Source organism: Astyanax mexicanus, chromosome 14 (genome assembly GCF_023375975.1).
Source record: "Astyanax mexicanus isolate ESR-SI-001 chromosome 14, AstMex3_surface, whole genome shotgun sequence".
In the NCBI taxonomy this organism is placed as follows: Eukaryota; Metazoa; Chordata; class Actinopteri; order Characiformes; family Acestrorhamphidae; genus Astyanax; species Astyanax mexicanus.
The window spans coordinates 46,913,276-46,931,255 of record NC_064421.1 but is presented as its reverse complement, the minus strand read 5'-3'; the positions used below and the strand labels follow the sequence as shown (position 1 = coordinate 46,931,255).

The 17,980-nt window shown below is 45.5% G+C and overlaps 1 protein-coding gene across 1 annotated transcript in view; it reads left to right on the top strand.

Annotated features, from left to right (window-relative positions):
• Nucleotides 1-6,513: 6,513 nt before the first annotated feature.
• LOC103031026 (KATNB1-like protein 1) overlaps nt 6,514-17,980 on the top strand; it is a 66,472-nt gene continuing 55,005 nt past the window's right edge. The window contains exon 1 of the mRNA XM_049463538.1: nt 6,514-6,628. The gene's annotated coding sequence lies outside the window, so the exon portion shown is untranslated. The remainder of the gene's footprint in view (nt 6,629-17,980) is intronic.

Genomic DNA, 17,980 nt, shown 5'->3' with positions numbered 1-17,980 from the left:
GTGTGTGTGTGTGTGTGTGTGTGTGTGTGTGTGTGTGTGTGTGTGTGTTTATGGCAGGGTTGCAAAGAAAAAAGCCACTGCTCTCCAAAAAGAACATCGCTGCTCGTCTGCAGTTTGCATCACATGGACATACCAGCCATAAGCCAGAATTGTACATAAAAAAATAATAAAAAAGTATACTGTTGTGAAAATACAATTTTTGCTTTTTTTAAACCTCCCAATTAGTTTAACAGTAAGGCAGTCACATGGGTATGTTTTTTTTTCTTATGAATTTTTTTTCTTATGTCTCTCAGTGGTCCTGCTGGGAAGCCTGTACCTGTGTGTACCGTCCTCTCCTCTCCACGTGCTCCTGGGGTATTATCAGATATTCCCAACGTGATATTTCCAGTCAGAGCAGAGTCTGCGGCGTCCCACAGCTATGGGAACAGACGGAACGCCGAATGTAAACATATCCCTCAGTCTAAATTCAGCTCAGTGCGGTTTAGAGAGAAGAAACGTCTGTACGTTTTACATAAAAGCCAGGAGCCGCCATTAGCAGGTATCAGGAATGCTCTAATCTAAACCAACGATCAGGAACGCTAACGCTAATAGTTTCTAAACGCACTTATTAAAGCTGTAGAATCTATAGAACCACATCTCTGGTTTTGAGGATTTTCCATTGAGTGTTCTTTGGTATTTTATATTATTATTATTAAAAAAAAATCTCCAAATCCCACATGGGCACTACTAAAGCCTGTGCAATAGCCCTCACAGTCCCCTAAACTAAATATTATAGAAAATGTGCCTTAACCCTTTCAGACCCTGCATTCATTACAATGGACATCATGTATTTTCTCTGTTTTTAAATCATTTTTGCACATTACACTATTTGAGAGCTTGATGTTGTCCATCGGAATAGACCATGAATCAGCCAATGAACAAGTATGTTTATAAACCAATTAAACAGTACATTGGCCACGCCCACTGCCCTAGAAGAACTAGTAGTACTAGAGCCATTTAAGTAACAGCTTATTTTTTATTAATTTACTAATTTAATGTGATTACCCAACCCACTCATCAGAACTCCCCCTATCACTAGTGACGCTCCAACACCAGGAGGGTGAAGACTAGCACAACCTCCTCTGATACATGTAAAGTCAGACTCCGCCTCTTTTTGAACTGCTGCTGATGCTGCAGCATTGCCGAGTAGCATCACAGTGCTAACGCTCGGGAGGAAAGCACAGCGACTCGGTTCTGATACATCAGCTCACAGATACAGCCTTGTGCTGATCCACATCACCCTAGGAGTGATGAGGAGAAAGAGCGACATCTACTGTACCCACCCAGAGAGAGCAGGACCAACATGATCAAAATGTGTTTTACATTCAGAAGATTGCTGTTTCAAATCCCAGTTATGCAGCTTGGCATTAGCTGTTGGAGCACTGAGGGAGCACAGTTGTCCTTGCTCTGTGAGTGGGTAGGTAGATGGCGCTCTTTCCCCTCATGGATAAGCACGTCTTTGAGCTGATGTATCGGAACCGAGTCGATGAAATTCACATGTATGGGAGGAGGCATGCACTAGTCTTCATCCTCCTGGTGTGTTGGGGCATCACTAGTGACAGGGGGAGTCCTAATGAGTGGGTTGGGTAATTGGCTGAGTAAATAAAATTTTAAATTAATTTATATGAAAAAATAGTTTCTAGAACTGGTCAGTGCTAATACAAGTAAAAAGCACAGTGTTTTTCTCTACGTTGAATTGTTCTTGATTTGCTCTAACATTAAACACAAAGCACTCAACAAGCCAGACGTAGCGTAATTGTTTAGTTAACAGAGGAACGACACCTGTTACAAAAGACCTGTTTTCATCTGAGTATTATGTGTTTTGTACCTTCTGAAGCTTTTCTGTGGGAAAGCAGCGAGCAGATGAACCACAGGTGTTCCATTACAGCAAATGCATTTATTTCAAAGGAATTGTTTTGGCCCCATAGAACTACATTAGCAGACCAAAAATATCACTGCACTTTTTTAAGAAAACGCAGCACCACTTCTCCAAGAACATTGTTGCCATCAGCAGTCAGAGTCTAAGAGTATATAATTGTCCTTGCTCTCTCAGGGGTGTGTAGATCAAGTCAGGTTAGGAGGCTTTTATTGTTATCACATCTACAGGTAAACAGTGTAACAAAATTACATGTAAGAAAGGAAGTGGATGAAGCTGTTGCAGATTCTGGTAGTGGAGGCTGTGTGAGTTGAGGAGTCTGACTGCCTGGTGGAAGACGCTGTTGCAGAGTCTGGTAGTGGAGGCTGTGTGAGTTGAGAAGTCTGACTGCCTGGTGGAAGAAGCTGTTGCAGAGTCTGGTAGTGGAGGCCCTGTAGTGGGGCTTGTAAAATTGTTTTACTTATTTTAGGAATAATGATCTTATTCCTTATTACCTTTATGCTTGATTTGAGTCTTACTTTGTTCATTTTGAGACTTTGTGATTATAGCTTATTTTAAAAAAAATATTTTTAAAAAGATAAATTTGCTTACCCCATTTGTAGTTTTTTTATGCTTAATTTAAGCATTTACATCTCAGTTTTTATATATTTTGTTTAGTTTTTGCCAATGGATTTTTTACAGTTCGGTGTTATGTTGGTTTAGCACAGCATCTTGAGAAACCTCTTGTTTTTGGATATGTTTTCACTGCTGATTTTAATCCCATATTATCAGGCAAAAGAAAAAAAGATCTGTACTGGGGAAGAGCTACACATGGCCTATCGCAAAAAAGAGAGTAAACGATGCTGTACGAAAGTATCCAAAACTCAGCAGGAGAGAGATGTTGAGAGATTGTTGGCGCGGCGATGGACACTTGTCACATTGCTTTAACGTGATTAGCAACCGTGAGGAAGAATACGTTCTTGATGGTTTAAATCAAGTTGTTCATATTGCACTGTTTGCTCTGTTTTCACTGTTTGTCCTGTTTTTTGCCTCGGCAACAAATTCAATTCAAAACAGACCTCCGCTAATATCTGCTTCTGCAATTAGTTTGATGTTTTCTTGAGTTAAACTCAAACTTTTGAGCAAATGTAGATGAAAAGTACGAGAACGCTCTGTGTGTCCTGCTTCCCTGGACCTGTCTCTCACTTTACTGTCTGTAAGGAAGCGGAACAAAATCAGTTCCAGGAAAAAAAACAGCCGTTCCACTCTCGGACTTCCCTTTGCCAGATTTTTGTACACCTCCAGGTGGATTCCATCTCCTCTGTATGTAATAAATGTTCAGCGACCACTGTTATTAAACTCGGGTCCAAAAGCAGCGCCTGCTTTCTTAAACTCATCAAAGCATTGAATTAACCTGATTCAAGTGTTTACACTCTTCACATATATAATAAATATAATAAAACACATTACATCAGAGCGGTTTCTCCTTAAATTCACATTGGTGTAATATTTGTAATTGTTGATGTTGAATTAGAATTGAATTAGAGTACCATATTTTTCGCACTTTAAGGTGCACCGGATTATAAGGCGCATTATGCAATTATGCAACACTAGTAAGGAACAGGGGTGGCGCCATGTTTTCCTTCTAATTCAGCTAGCACGGTTAGTGGCTAATGCTAATGCTAATGCTGCTCCAGCAGTGCAAGCCAGGGTTAGCAGCAGGCTACAGGCCTAAGGTAGGTAATACTCACCTCTGAACGGCAAAAGAGCTGGCGCTTAGCGGCTAGTTAGTGGCTAATGCTAATACTGCTCCAGCCTTGGTGCTGGAGAACTAAAATGATCTAAACTGATAAACTGACGATTTCTGGGAAAAATAAAGGATTTTAAGTGCACCTTATAGTGCAAAAAACTGCAGTATTCACATTTGTATTTATCATTATGATGATTATAATAATTATATAATAATTATTATATGTTAAAACAATATACAGAGGCCCTAAAGGGATATGGTAAGTTTTTATGCTTTGTTTTCTTATAATATCAGGTGAGCACCAGATACAGTCAGGCTTAAAAGTTCTAAAAGTTCTAAAAAGTATATTTGAAAATAAATATTTAAGACGTATATTAAATAACATTAAACTAAAAGTCATAGACTTCCTAGTTTCATAGTAGTCTATTTATTTTGAAATACACTATATTGTATTTTTTAAGAAGTATGATCAAAATTTAGTTTCAAACATTTGATGAAAGCATAATGTTAATGTACTCTTAATCTATTTTTTTACAGCATAGTTAGACATTTCTCAATATGTTTTAAGTACAGTTAACTATAATTTTATCATTTTTCCACCAGAGCAGACTCATGTATTGTATCTGTACACATGTATTTATCAATTATGTCTTTATTATTATGATAATGTTTCTCAATAACACTGGAAAACCTCTATACAATACTGATGTTCAGTACATTTATAAGTGTTTACAGATGCATGTTCATAATGCGAGCAGCATCAGGGTACAGTTCATGGCAGTCATTGCTTTTTAGTGAGTAAAACATCTTTTTCTGATCGCTTTGTAGACACACAGTGTCCTCTCCAAAATACGACGGCTGTCACTCGGTGATGGGTACACCATAAATCTCTCCGGGTCTTCTTGGATCCGGACAAGCGCCGGTCCAACGACAATTATTTGATGCCTTCAACAAGGATTAAAAAGAGCTTCTTGAACACATGTGTGCGTCTGCTCCCACGAGCCAAGTGATTACCAACAAATGAGCCATGCGCCGCAATTACATAATTAAGAACAGCCTCTTTGTTTTCCTCAAATCAGTTTTTAATGCCCTGACTCATGTGTAATTTATTTTCTTTTCCTTGTGTGAGTGCACATGCCATGTGTGTGTGTGTGTGTGTGTGTGTGTGCGTGTCATTCTGTCTGCAGCTAATCAAAGACATGAACTTTGAGCTTTAGAGTTGGGTTTGTTTAGTCTGATGCCTGGAGGAGGACAGGCAGTTAGCATGCTACACAGTTGGAGGGGTTTTCTTAGAGCGGACTGAAATGATGCATCCAAAAAAAGCAGTTACTACACACTACAAACATGTGGACAAAATGTTGGTACCCCTTAGTTAAAGCTGATTTTTAGGGCCCTCTCTGGTGGTGAGAATGGGTAATTGCACTGAGCATGCAGAAGAATCATTTTAAAGTGGGCGGGTGTGATGCGGTCCTCTTTTCACTCCTTTGTTTCTTTGGTTTTACTAGGAGTGAATGGAGGAGCTACTGAGCTCTAAGTTTCCTCTTCTGAAGTCCCCAATGCTCCACCAGCCGCTCGCGTTCAGTAAAACTGAGCCAGATCCTCTTTTAGAGGCTGTACGTGTGACATAAGTACGTAAAGGTGTGTAACGTGGCCAGAAGAGGAAGAACGGCAAAAAAAAGACCCAACACCCCTGTTTTTTTGAGAATTAATATATTATTAAGTTTAGCAGGGATGGTGGTTTCAGCACACTGGTACCACTAAACTCTATATTTTATTCATATTCTTCCCCACTCAGAAATACTTCTGCTCTCATAGTTTTCAACTATGTAAAAACTCATTAAAACAGGCCTGGACAGAATTGATGGTACCCTTAACCCTTAGATGTTTTATTGCACAACCTTTTGAGGCAATCATTGTAAACCTTTAGTTTTTAAATACCACCAGAAAGCCTGTGCGGCAGATTGTGCAGGAGCAGGAAGAAAATTTCTTAAACAAAGAAACAAACAATGAACCAAGAACTATAAAACCAAACTCAAAACAAGAAACAAATTAGGGAAATAAATAGGAGAGCAAACGAGATGGAAAATAAACGAGAAAATGCTATACAATCAAAGAAAACATAGAAAAACTGGGGTATAAATACACAAATGGGGAATGGAAAACACCTGTGATTGCTGATGAAGGGGGCGGAGCTACAAATGAACACAGGTGGGAGCACTGAAGACATGGGCGGAGACAAGGAGAGACAGAAGAGCTAGGACAACAAACAAAGGAGGGGAAAAAAACATGGAGACAGACAAGGGACAGGACAAGGACAAGGACGTGACACTGTGACTGTTTGAAACTATTTTTATTTTAGCAGTTTCATTGTCCAACCCCTGTCCTTTCCACTGTGTTCCTGTGTGATAGTGATATATATTGCCTCAACTGACTGAGGGATCAAAAGTACCAATATTTTGATTTGAAATCAATTATAGAGCATAAAGATCTGGTATCGAAGGTATTGATATTTCAGTATCGACCTGCACATCACTACCACACACAGTTTTAAAACCATCCATGGCCTGTGTATATCCATCCCATCACCGCTCCCACGAGCCCTCACCCTCGCCCTCGCCCTCGCCCTCACCCTCGCCCTCGCCCCGTGACGTGGAGCACAAGTGCTCTGGAAGACAAACAATGGTCGATTGTTAGTTCAGTGCTGCACAAACTCCAACTTGTTCTTGTGGCAACAAATTGTGCTAATCAGCCTCCAAACATTCCAGGCATTCCCGGGGAGCGCTGCTGACCAATCCCAGAGTTTAAAGTTCAGGTCTGATCCCTGTTAAACGGAGCTTCTTATGTAATGGATGCGGTTCTCCTCCTTTCTCCCAGCTGCCCTATCAGACTGAGCGGAGGACCAGAAGTGCAGACGCTCACGTCCATATAAGGACTTCAGAGCGGCGTTAAGAGCTTCCTGATCTGTCTGAGGCCAGCGGTGGACGGTATGTTTCTCATGAGATTCCCACTCGCTTCTGATTCCCTTCTGTTTTCAGTTTAGTTCAAAGTGGGGGAGATTAGGCTGGATCAGTAGGTCTTTTTTGGGGTAAAATAATGATAATAATTTGGTACCTGCAGAAGCTGTGGTCAGATGTACAGGTTATATTATAGGAGCTGTACAGGTTATGGTTCACCTGATTGAAACAATAAGTTCCTAAAAAGTTGTCCTTATTTTACTTTCATTGTTTTTTTTTTTTTTGTTTTGTTTTTTTTTACCAAAACTGTCCATGCATTGTACACCAACCAGCCATAACATTAAATCCACTGATAGCTGATTGGTTGTGAACAACCAATCAAAGGGTAGATACTATATTAGGCAGCAAGTGAACATTATAGAGTGAATTTTGTGTGTGTATATGTACAGTCATATGAAAAAGTTTGGGCACCCCTATTAATCTTAATCATTTTTAGTTCTAAATATTTGGGTGTTTGCAACAGCCATTTCAGTTTGATATATCTAATAAATATATCTGATGGACACAGTAATATTTCAGGATTGAAATGAGGTTTATTGTACTAACAGAAAATGTGCAATATGCATTAAACCAAAATTTGACCGGCGCAAAAGTATGGGCACCCTTATCATTTTATTGATTTGAATACTCCTAACTACTTTTCACTGACTTACTGAAGCACAAAATTGGTTTGGTAACCTCATTGAGCTTTGAACTTCATAGCCAGGTGTATCCAATCATGAGAAAAGGTATTTAAAGTGACCAATTGCAAGTTGTTCTCCTATTTGAATCTCCTCTGAAGAGTGGCATCATGGGCTCATCAAAACAACTCTCAAATGATCTAAAAACAAAGATTGTTCAACATAGTTGTTCAGGGGAAGGATACAAAAAGTTGTCTCAGAGATTTAACCTGTCAGTTTCCACTGTGAGGAACATAGTAAGGAAATGGAAGAGCACAGGGACAGCTCTTGTTAAGCCCAGAAGTGGCAGGCCAAGAAAAATATCAGAAAGGCAGAGAAGAAGAATGGTGAGAACAGTCAAGGACAATCCACAGACCACCTCCAAAGAGCTGCAGCATCATCTTGCTGCAGATGGTGTCACTGTGCATCGCTCAACAATACAGCGCACTTTACACAAGGAGAAGCGTAACACGGCACCTCTAGGAAGTCAATCACCTAAATATTGATTACAAAAATTGGTCAAAACAAATATATGGGTATATATATATATATATATATTGTCTCATTTATCATCATCACACAGACTACTGTAGAGCAGGCCTCTGTTCAGTAAACCCTTGTTTAATAACATCAGTCCTGTTCCCCTGGATACTACATGCTGTAACATTCCTTCCTATACTCTCTCACCACATAATGTTTCTCTATACATTTTCCTGAGCATAAATGTCCAAATCAGGGTGCTTAACTGTATTATAGCGCACTGATCTGACCAGAGCGCTGGATACAATTTAGACACAACTTTCCATTTCCATAGTCCACAGTCTTTTACAATTTTTTCCTGCCCTTTCCTTTTTAACCCTTTCAGGCTTTTTTTTTTCACCAATATATATATATATATATATTTATAGGTTCAACTTAACTGAGTCAAGTCATCATTTTTGCTAAAGACTCAGTTATGCTGTAAATATATACAATTTTAAGTGTAAGTTTAACTAGATGGTGACTTGAATTATTTAGGTTTATTCAACTTGCAGTAACTGAGTTTTGTTCATACAACAGTAGTTGTATTAAGGATTTTTTTAAATTATATTGGTATTCTCAATATATTTTGTATATGTTTAAAGAACTGCTACTACTGACAGTATAACACTGTAGCTCCAAGCCAACTTTTGTGACTAATAAGAACACAGAATAAAGAAAATTTGCTCTTACAGCCTACAACACTGAGGCCTGGTATCTAGCCAACATGTGCTACTAATACTAATGCATAGCTTTTGGCAAAAGTCAACACAGAGGGTAAGTAAGGGAGAGGCCACGCCCAATATGCAAATATATGGTGCCAGGAGCCTGTAGCTATGTTCACATTACCAGACTGAAGTGACTCAAATCTGATTTTTTGCTCAGTGTGGCTCAGATCTGTTTTTTTTTCATGGCTGTGTGAACGAGCCAAATCAGATTTTTTCTAATCAGATTTGAGTCACTTTCATATGTGGTCCTAAATCGGATACGTATCCAATCCATAGACATGCGACATGAGTGTGAAAGTTCAAATCGTAATTCATGCGTAATTCTTTTTGCTTTTACGCATTAGCATTAGCATTAGCATTAGTGCTACGTGCTTCTCTCTCGTACCCACACTGCATCTCTTGGTGCAGCTGTGCAGCTATAGCTGCAGAAAAAAACAGCAAAAGCAAACCAAAGCCTGGCCTTTTTTCACCTCCTGGACCTGAGCATGAACTTCAGAGCAGCTGTTTCCACTCCAGCAAAAGTTGCTCCACATATGAGCTGCTACCTCATCAATTTCCCTTTGTAAATGTAATGGCTAGGGGCCGGCCGAGTGCTTCTTCGGCCGCCAGGGGGAGGTCTTGAGCCCCTAATCAGACCTGATCCACTCCACCTGGGTTTGCCCCTATATAAACCCTGAGATTCAGGTCCTCGGGGCTGGATCTTTGAAGCTCGTGAGAGCGAATCTATGCCCGTTTTTCGAGTGAGCCTCGGCTCTTTTCTCTTTCTCTTCCTGCTATCCCTTGGGAGAGAGTATGATCCAGCACCGCTGGCATACTCCTCCCGCAAAAGTATCTTCCTCTGTCCCTTTCTTCTCTCTCGAGTCTGCTGGAGATAGAGCTGTGTGCTCTCTCCTGTGTCTCTGTGTTTGTGTGTGTGTGTGTGTGGTAGCCGCTGCGAGGCACGCGGTGTGCTCACCTGTTCTCTCCCCTCGCTGTTCCTCTTCTCTCTGGTGGAGCAGCGTTTAATCCAAAAGCACCCCAATTCACTTCTTTGTTTAGTTTGGAAGCTCTTTTGTTTTTACCTCGCTCCATAAGAGGTAGCCGTTAGCTTCCGCGGCGAGTCTTGTTTACATTCTCCCCTTCTCTTTCACTCACGCTGGGCGTGAGGTTTTTGTTTTCCACCCGTTTTCGTCCTCCGCCCGTTTTCGTTGCTCCGCCCCTTTCGGCGGAGGTTCTAAGGGCGAATAAAGCGGCCGCATCCCAATCCGCTCGCTGGTGCAGCGGTTAGAGCACTGGGCTGCGACCGCGACAGCCTGGGTTCGATCCCCGCGTGGAGCGGGGTTTAATAAGGACATATATATATATATATATAAATATATTTATATCTATATATACATACATACATATATATACATATAATTTTATTATTATAATATTATATATCCTATTAATATATATTTATATATATTAATGATTATATATAATTAATTATTATTATTATTATCATTATTTCCCTTTTTTTTCTTGAGTTTACCTGCTTTGAGATCTGCTGTTCTGCCACTGGGTTCTAAAACTCTCTGGGCTGGAGTGCCACCTATCTGTAGCACTCCAACCCATTACAGAAAGATCCAGCCCAAACATGGATCCAGCAGAACAGTTGGATCTCGAGCAGGTAAAAATTGCCCTGGGGAACCAGGGGGTGGCAATAGGGAAGCATGAGCAGACCCTGCAGCAGATCTTAGCCCAGCTGCAGGGTCTGACGGCTAGGCTGGCCCGGAACCCACCCCCAACCATTCAACCAGTTCCCCAGGGGCCGGACCCTGTTCTGGCAGAGCAGCCTGTGGCGGCTGCACCCCCCTCTGCACGTTTAGTTGAGCCACCGTTACCGGCTCCCATGCGCTACGGGGGCGAGCCAGGGGGCTGTAGGGGTTTCCTCCTACAGTGCTCGCTGGCTTTCGAGCTACAACCCTCCCGCTTTCAGTCAGAGCGGGCCAAGGTGGCATACATCGTCTCCCTCCTCACCGGAAAGGCATTAGCGTGGGCAACCCCAGTATGGGTACACCAGCCGGGTGTTTGCACCACAGCTATGCTGTTCGCGGAAGCTCTTTCGCGAACATTTGACCTTCCGGTTCGAGGAGAGGAGGCGGGGGCCCGCCTCCTGAACCTGCGTCAGGGTAGGAGGTCGGTGTCTGAGTATGCCATCGAGTTCCGTACGCTCGCGGCTGAAAGTGGGTGGAACGCTAGTGCGCTCGCTAGCGCATTCCATCACGGGCTCAATGAGGATCTCAAGGATGAGCTCGCCCATCGCGACTCACCAACTACACTTGATGACCTCATTGAGCTCACCCAGAGGCTTGATAACCGCCTAAGGGAGCGGTATAGGGTACGGACTGGGGATGGACCCCCCAGTCCTACAGGTAATAGAGGGCGGCCCGTGCAGTTGAGGCACACGCGCCTCTCGCAAGAGGAGCGAGACACCCGCATGCGAGACGGCAGGTGCCTCTATTGCGGGACAGCAGGGCACCAACGCACCGACTGTCCACAGTTGGCGTTGAAACGCCAGCATCCGTTAGGGGGTGAGGAACCCCTAACGGACCGACCCGGGTTCCCTCGGACTACAGGGGTTTTCCTCAACGCCACTCTGGCATGTGGGGACTCTGAGGTCCGCCTGCCCGCCTTCCTGGATTCAGGAGCGGCGGGTAACTTCCTGGACGCAGCCACAGCCAGGAAGCTAGCCTTGCCGCTGGTCCGTCTGAGGGAGCCCCTGCCTATAGAGGCGATTGACGGGCGGTCCCTGGAGCCAGGGATGGTGTCACATCAAACACGTCCCCTCACACTGCGAGTCGGGTCGCACTCTGAACAGATCACGCTGTTCATCATCAGCGCCCCTGACTTGCAGCTGGTTCTGGGATTCCCCTGGCTCCAGAGGCATAACCCCCATGTCGACTGGCTGTCCCGGTCAGTGTTGGCATGGGGGCCCGCCTGTCGGACCTCCTGCCTCCAGCCTTCCCAAGCCCCCAGAGGCACAAACCTCGATCCTGAGGCTGCTGACCTTTCCCGAGTGCCCACCGACTACCATGACCTCGGGGAGGTGTTCAGCAAAAAGAAGGCCCAGATACTGCCCCCCCACCGCCACTGTGACATGGCCATCGACCTTCTCCCTGGAACTAGTCCCCCCAGGGGAAGGTTGTTCTCCCTGTCAGGCCCCGAGCGCCGGGCGATGGAAGAGTATATTCAGGAGGCTCTGGCCCTGGGTTTCATTCGACCCTCTTCCTCCCCGGCCGGCGCCGGCTTTTTCTTTGTAGGGAAGAAGGATGGGGGTTTGAGGCCCTGTATAGACTACAGAGGCCTCAACAAAATAACGGTTAAAAACCGTTACCCCCTACCCCTTATGTCGTCCGCCTTCGAGGCACTGCAGCAGGCCACCATCTTCACTAAGTTGGACCTGCGCAGTGCCTATAATCTAGTTAGGATCAAGGCGGGCGACGAATGGAAGACGGCGTTCATCACCCCCTCTGGGCACTATGAGTACCTAGTTATGCCCTTCGGGTTGATGAACGCCCCCGCTGTCTTCCAGGGGTATATTAATGAGGTGCTCCGGGAGGCGTTGGACAGGTACGTGTTCGTTTACCTGGACGACATACTCGTGTATAGTCGTTCGGTAAATGAACACGTCACCCATGTCCGACGTGTGCTCCAGCTACTCCTAGAGAACCACCTCTACGTCAAACTGGAGAAGTCCGAGTTCCATGTGCAGACGGTGTCCTTCTTGGGATTCGTGGTGTCCCATAACACCCTGCACATGGACCCCACCAAGGTCAAGGCAGTCGAGAGCTGGCCCCAACCCACCTCAGTACGCCTGGTCCAGCGCTTCCTGGGCTTTGCTAATTTTTTCCGGCGGTTCGTCCGGAACTTTAGCACTGTGGCCGCCCCACTGACCGCCCTGACCAGGAAGACCTCAGGGCGGTTCACCTGGACCACAGAAGCCCAGGAGGCATTTGATGCAATCAAGAACCTCCTGACCAGGCCGCCAGTTCTCCGACTGCCTGACCCTGGACTCCCATTTGTCGTGGAGGTGGACGCCTCTGAAGTAGGCGTGGGTGCGGTCTTGTCCCAGCGGGCGGGGCTGGATGGCCGACTGCACCCATGTGCCTACTATTCCCACCGTCTGACCCCTGCCGAGCAGAGGTATGACGTGGGAGATAAGGAGCTCCTGGCGGTAAAGCTCGCCCTAGAAGAGTGGAGGCACTGGCTTGAGGGGGCCGAACACCCCTTTCTGGTCTGGACAGACCACAAAAACCTGGCCTACATCCAACAGGCCAGGCGCCTAAATCCACGCCAGGCCAGATGGGGGTTGTTTTTTACCCGGTTTGATTTCGTCTTGTCATACCGCCCTGGATCCAAGAACATCAAACCGGACGCCCTCTCTCGCCAGTGGGAACCCCTTCCTCTCCTAGGCGAGCCCTCCACCGTTTTACCTCCAGCCAGGATCCTGGCGCCCCTTCGGTGGGGACTCTTGGACGCCATCAGACGGGCCCAAGAGACAGATCCTGGTCCAGAGAATGGCCCACCAGGTCGGGATTATGTACCTCCCTCCCTCAGGAAAAGGGTACTCACCTGGGGACACTCCTCACCTCAGGTCGCACATCCAGGGGTCACACGCACGCTCGAGTTCCTGCGGCGCCAGTTTTGGTGGCCCCGCATGGAAAAAGACGTGCGTGCCCACGTGGCCGCCTGTGTGACATGTGCGCAGGGTAAGGACCCCAGAACCAGGCCCACGGGTCTACTGCACCCTCTAGCAGTCCCCTCACGTCCCTGGTCACACCTGTCCATGGACTTTATCACGGGGTTGCCCCCATCTCGGGGCAACACCGTGATATTAGTCATTGTGGACAGGTTTTCCAAGGCTGGTCGCTTTGTGGCCCTGCCCAAGCTACCAACCGCGCAGGGGACTGCAGAGGTGCTGCTGGACCAGGTGGTCCGCATTCACGGACCACCCGCTGACATCGTGTCGGACCGTGGGGTGCAGTTCACCAGCCGGTTCTGGGGGGCCTTTTGCCACTTACTGGGGGCTGAGGTCAGTCTGTCCTCGGGGTTCCACCCCCAGTCCAACGGGCAGACAGAGAGGGTCAACCAGGACCTGGAACGGACCCTCCGCTGTCTGGCGTTGGCGGCCCCGTCTACCTGGTCAGACCAACTGAGGTGGGCGGAGTATGCCCATAATACGCTCTGGCACTCGTCCCTAGGGATGTCACCCTTCGAGTGCCAGTTCGGTTATGCTCCGCCTGCCTTCCCCGGACAGGAGACGGTAACGGGAGTGCCTTCAGCCGACCAGACGGTTAACCGTTGTCGCCGGGCTTGGAGAAGGGCTCGGGCCGCCCTTTTGTCTGCCCGGGCGATGCAGAAGCGTCACGCAGACAAGAGGCGGAGGCCTGCGCCCTCCTATCGGGTCGGACAACGGGTCTGGCTCTCGGCCAAGGACATCCCACTGCGGGGCAGCCCACGCAAGCTGGCTCCACGGTACCTGGGACCCTTCAAGGTAGTGCGCCGGATCAATCCGGTGTCCTACCGCCTCGCCCTGCCCCCTGCCATGAGGGTACACCCGACCTTCCACGTGTCCCGCCTGAGACCCTACCTCTGCTCCGTTGGTCGTGCCTCTCCCCCCGGACCCCGTGTCGTGGGTGGTGCCCCGGCCTACACTGTCCGCCGGCTCCTGGACTCCCGTCGGGTGCGCGGGAGCCTCCAGTACTTGGTGGATTGGGAGGGCTATGGACCGGAGGAACGGTCCTGGGTGCCCTCCAGGTACATCTTGGACCCCGATCTGGTTAGGGCCTTCCGGCGGGACCGTGCGGCGGGTTTAGGGCCGTCGGGTGCCGCCCCTCGGAGGGGGGGTCCTGTAATGGCTAGGGGCCGGCCGAGTGCTTCTTCGGCCGCCAGGGGGAGGTCTTGAGCCCCTAATCAGACCTGATCCACTCCACCTGGGTTTGCCCCTATATAAACCCTGAGATTCAGGTCCTCGGGGCTGGATCTTTGAAGCTCGTGAGAGCGAATCTATGCCCGTTTTTCGAGTGAGCCTCGGCTCTTTTCTCTTTCTCTTCCTGCTATCCCTTGGGAGAGAGTATGATCCAGCACCGCTGGCATACTCCTCCCGCAAAAGTATCTTCCTCTGTCCCTTTCTTCTCTCTCGAGTCTGCTGGAGATAGAGCTGTGTGCTCTCTCCTGTGTCTCTGTGTTTGTGTGTGTGTGTGTGTGGTAGCCGCTGCGAGGCACGCGGTGTGCTCACCTGTTCTCTCCCCTCGCTGTTCCTCTTCTCTCTGGTGGAGCAGCGTTTAATCCAAAAGCACCCCAATTCACTTCTTTGTTTAGTTTGGAAGCTCTTTTGTTTTTACCTCGCTCCATAAGAGGTAGCCGTTAGCTTCCGCGGCGAGTCTTGTTTACATTCTCCCCTTCTCTTTCACTCACGCTGGGCGTGAGGTTTTTGTTTTCCACCCGTTTTCGTCCTCCGCCCGTTTTCGTTGCTCCGCCCCTTTCGGCGGAGGTTCTAAGGGCGAATAAAGCGGCCGCATCCCAATCCGCTCGCTGGTGCAGCGGTTAGAGCACTGGGCTGCGACCGCGACAGCCTGGGTTCGATCCCCGCGTGGAGCGGGGTTTAATAAGGACATATATATATATATATATAAATATATTTATATCTATATATACATACATACATATATATACATATAATTTTATTATTATAATATTATATATCCTATTAATATATATTTATATATATTAATGATTATATATAATTAATTATTATTATTATTATCATTATTTCCCTTTTTTTTCTTGAGTTTACCTGCTTTGAGATCTGCTGTTCTGCCACTGGGTTCTAAAACTCTCTGGGCTGGAGTGCCACCTATCTGTAGCACTCCAACCCATTACAGTAAAGCTACGAGTAAAGTCTCTCGTCTCTCTAATATGAGGGTTTTTATTGTTGGTGAAGAAGGAGACGTTTATACAGGTTTCAATGTGCAGCACGTGAGATGATTCAGGAACAGATTCTGCGTTCACATTACACACAGATACAGATCACTTACATTTACAGTGAATGTGAACCGTCAAGCAAAAACTTGGATTTGAGGAAAGTGGCTTGGAATGTGAACGTATCCTATGTGTAGTTGGTTGGAATCCCATTCCAAGCTCTAGCTGCTTATCAGTGAAGCCCCTGTTTACAGCACCAGACTAAACCAGAGTTAACTGACTCAGTGCAATGAAATGTGGACTGGCTGGCTGTGTGCCGGGTCCAGAGTCGGAGTGAGAGTGGGAGTGAGAAATGCTCTCCTCGTCTCCTCCTCTCAGACCATGACTCAGTGAGTCAGCAGCTGGAGCTTCTCAGACGCCATATCTCTTTCTCTCTCGCAGCTCCGCGGGAATTCTCACGTGTGACGACATGGAGATTTCCGCCCCGTCCTTTTATAGGCATCCTTTTCTGGGCGGAAGGGCTGCTTGTTCCTTCTGAGAAGTTCTGTGGGCATCTAAACTCTGATTTCATGCATTTTATAATGCGATGGTGTCCTCTGGGGGAGGGGGGGGGGGGGGGGGGGGACATACCGGAGATGATGTTTGGGTTTTTTTCTGTCATCGAGAAATCAGAGAGTTTTTAGTCATAGAATTTTTATTTTTAGGTAAACAGCATCAATCATCATTTGGTATCAAAGCATGTTCTCAATGTCTCAAAACAAAACAAACAAAAAAAAAATTTCAGATTACTAATCTGTATCAGAAGCCAGAATACAGTGGTATGAAAAAGTTTGGGCACCTCTGATCATTTTCATGATTTTCCTTTTATAAATTATTGTTTGCTAGCGAACTCAGATGATTGGACAGGAGTTCGGGGCAGCTTCGCTGAAAAAGCGTGGAGCTGAAGCCCCCCCCCCCCCCTCCCTAGGTGAGTGCGAGCGGTTGTTCGAGACGCAGGTAGAGAGGAAGTGACGGTTTATATCGGTTGGAGAGTGGGAGGAGTAAGGGCGTGGATCAAACTCCCAAATTTACGTTATAAAACTCCACGTTGTTTAGATCATCAATTTCAGTTAAATACTGTAGATGGATGGATGGATGGATGGATGGATACTTTATTGATCCCCGAGGGGAAATTTTAGACGTCCAGCAGCAGGTATGTATAGTACACAAAGTTACAAAAAAATAAAATATAACGATACATATAAAATACAATAAAATAAAAATAAAATGAAAAGTATAAAAGTACAGTCTTTAGTGTGTGTGTGTGTGTGTGTAATGTAGAATGGAGGTAGTGCAGTTGAACACAATAGACAGTGAACACCAGTTGATAAAGTGCAGAAAGTGCAAATACACAGTTATATAATAATTTTAATTCAGCAGTGCAAAAGATACGTAAACAGAAGACAGTGAAGGAACCATTAGTGAAAAATAGGGTAGAATTATAAAAATAGTGTTCTAGGCATCAGCAAGACTGAGAGTGTCTCCATTGACATTTTTGCTCTGTGAATCTCAGCTTCTTTAGTCTTTCTCTCTGATGTTTACCAGACTGGATAAAAAGTCTGTTTGTAGTCGTTTAACGTTACCTAAAGCCGGCTCCCCATCCTGAGGATCAGATGAAGAGTTAGTAATGCAATCACGACTTCAAGGCCTCCTAAGCTCGGGTTTTTACGGCTGTAGATACAGAGGGCCTCACAAATCTTCCTGATTGGAACAAAACGAGCGTACAAAAACAACCGTTTAAAGACAATTTGTTGCTTTGGACCACACCAGAAACGGAGGATGGAAAGGGACTGATGAAAGTTTATTATGTCTTTGAAAATCGAAAAAAGAAAAGGTATGCAGTGCTCGAAAAAACTGACAATAGCCTTAAGTACTATTTTTTTTATCTGAGTATTGATAGAATAAGAATAGAATCTTTATAAAACCACTTTATAGTTTCATGTTTATGCTCCCTTTAATTTCTAATGCCTTAAAAGGGAGTTCCAGGACTTCAGTGTTTCCATACAGTGTTTCCTGTTTTATCAGGTTTTAAACAGCTCTAAATCTAAATCTGCAGCACACCTGAGTCTATGTGTTTAAGCAGTCAGTCAGTCATCAAACAGCCAATGGTGTGTGAGTCTCCTTGGATGAAATAAATGAAAAAAACCTGTAGACACACCAACCCCTTACAGATTAAAGATTCGAGACCCTAATATAGAACCATAACAAATTCAAGACCCTTTTAACTGCTTTAAATGTTCTTTTAATGAGAGGAGGTGTGTCCAAACTTTTGACTATATATATATATATATTGAAAGTATATTGAAATTTGAATTTGGGCTCTTATGTGTTAAATAGGAGGCAGTTAAATGATAACTTTTGTCACTTATGTTGTCAAATAATTAATGTTAAATATAAAAACATAAAATATGGTGTAAAATTTCCCCATTTTC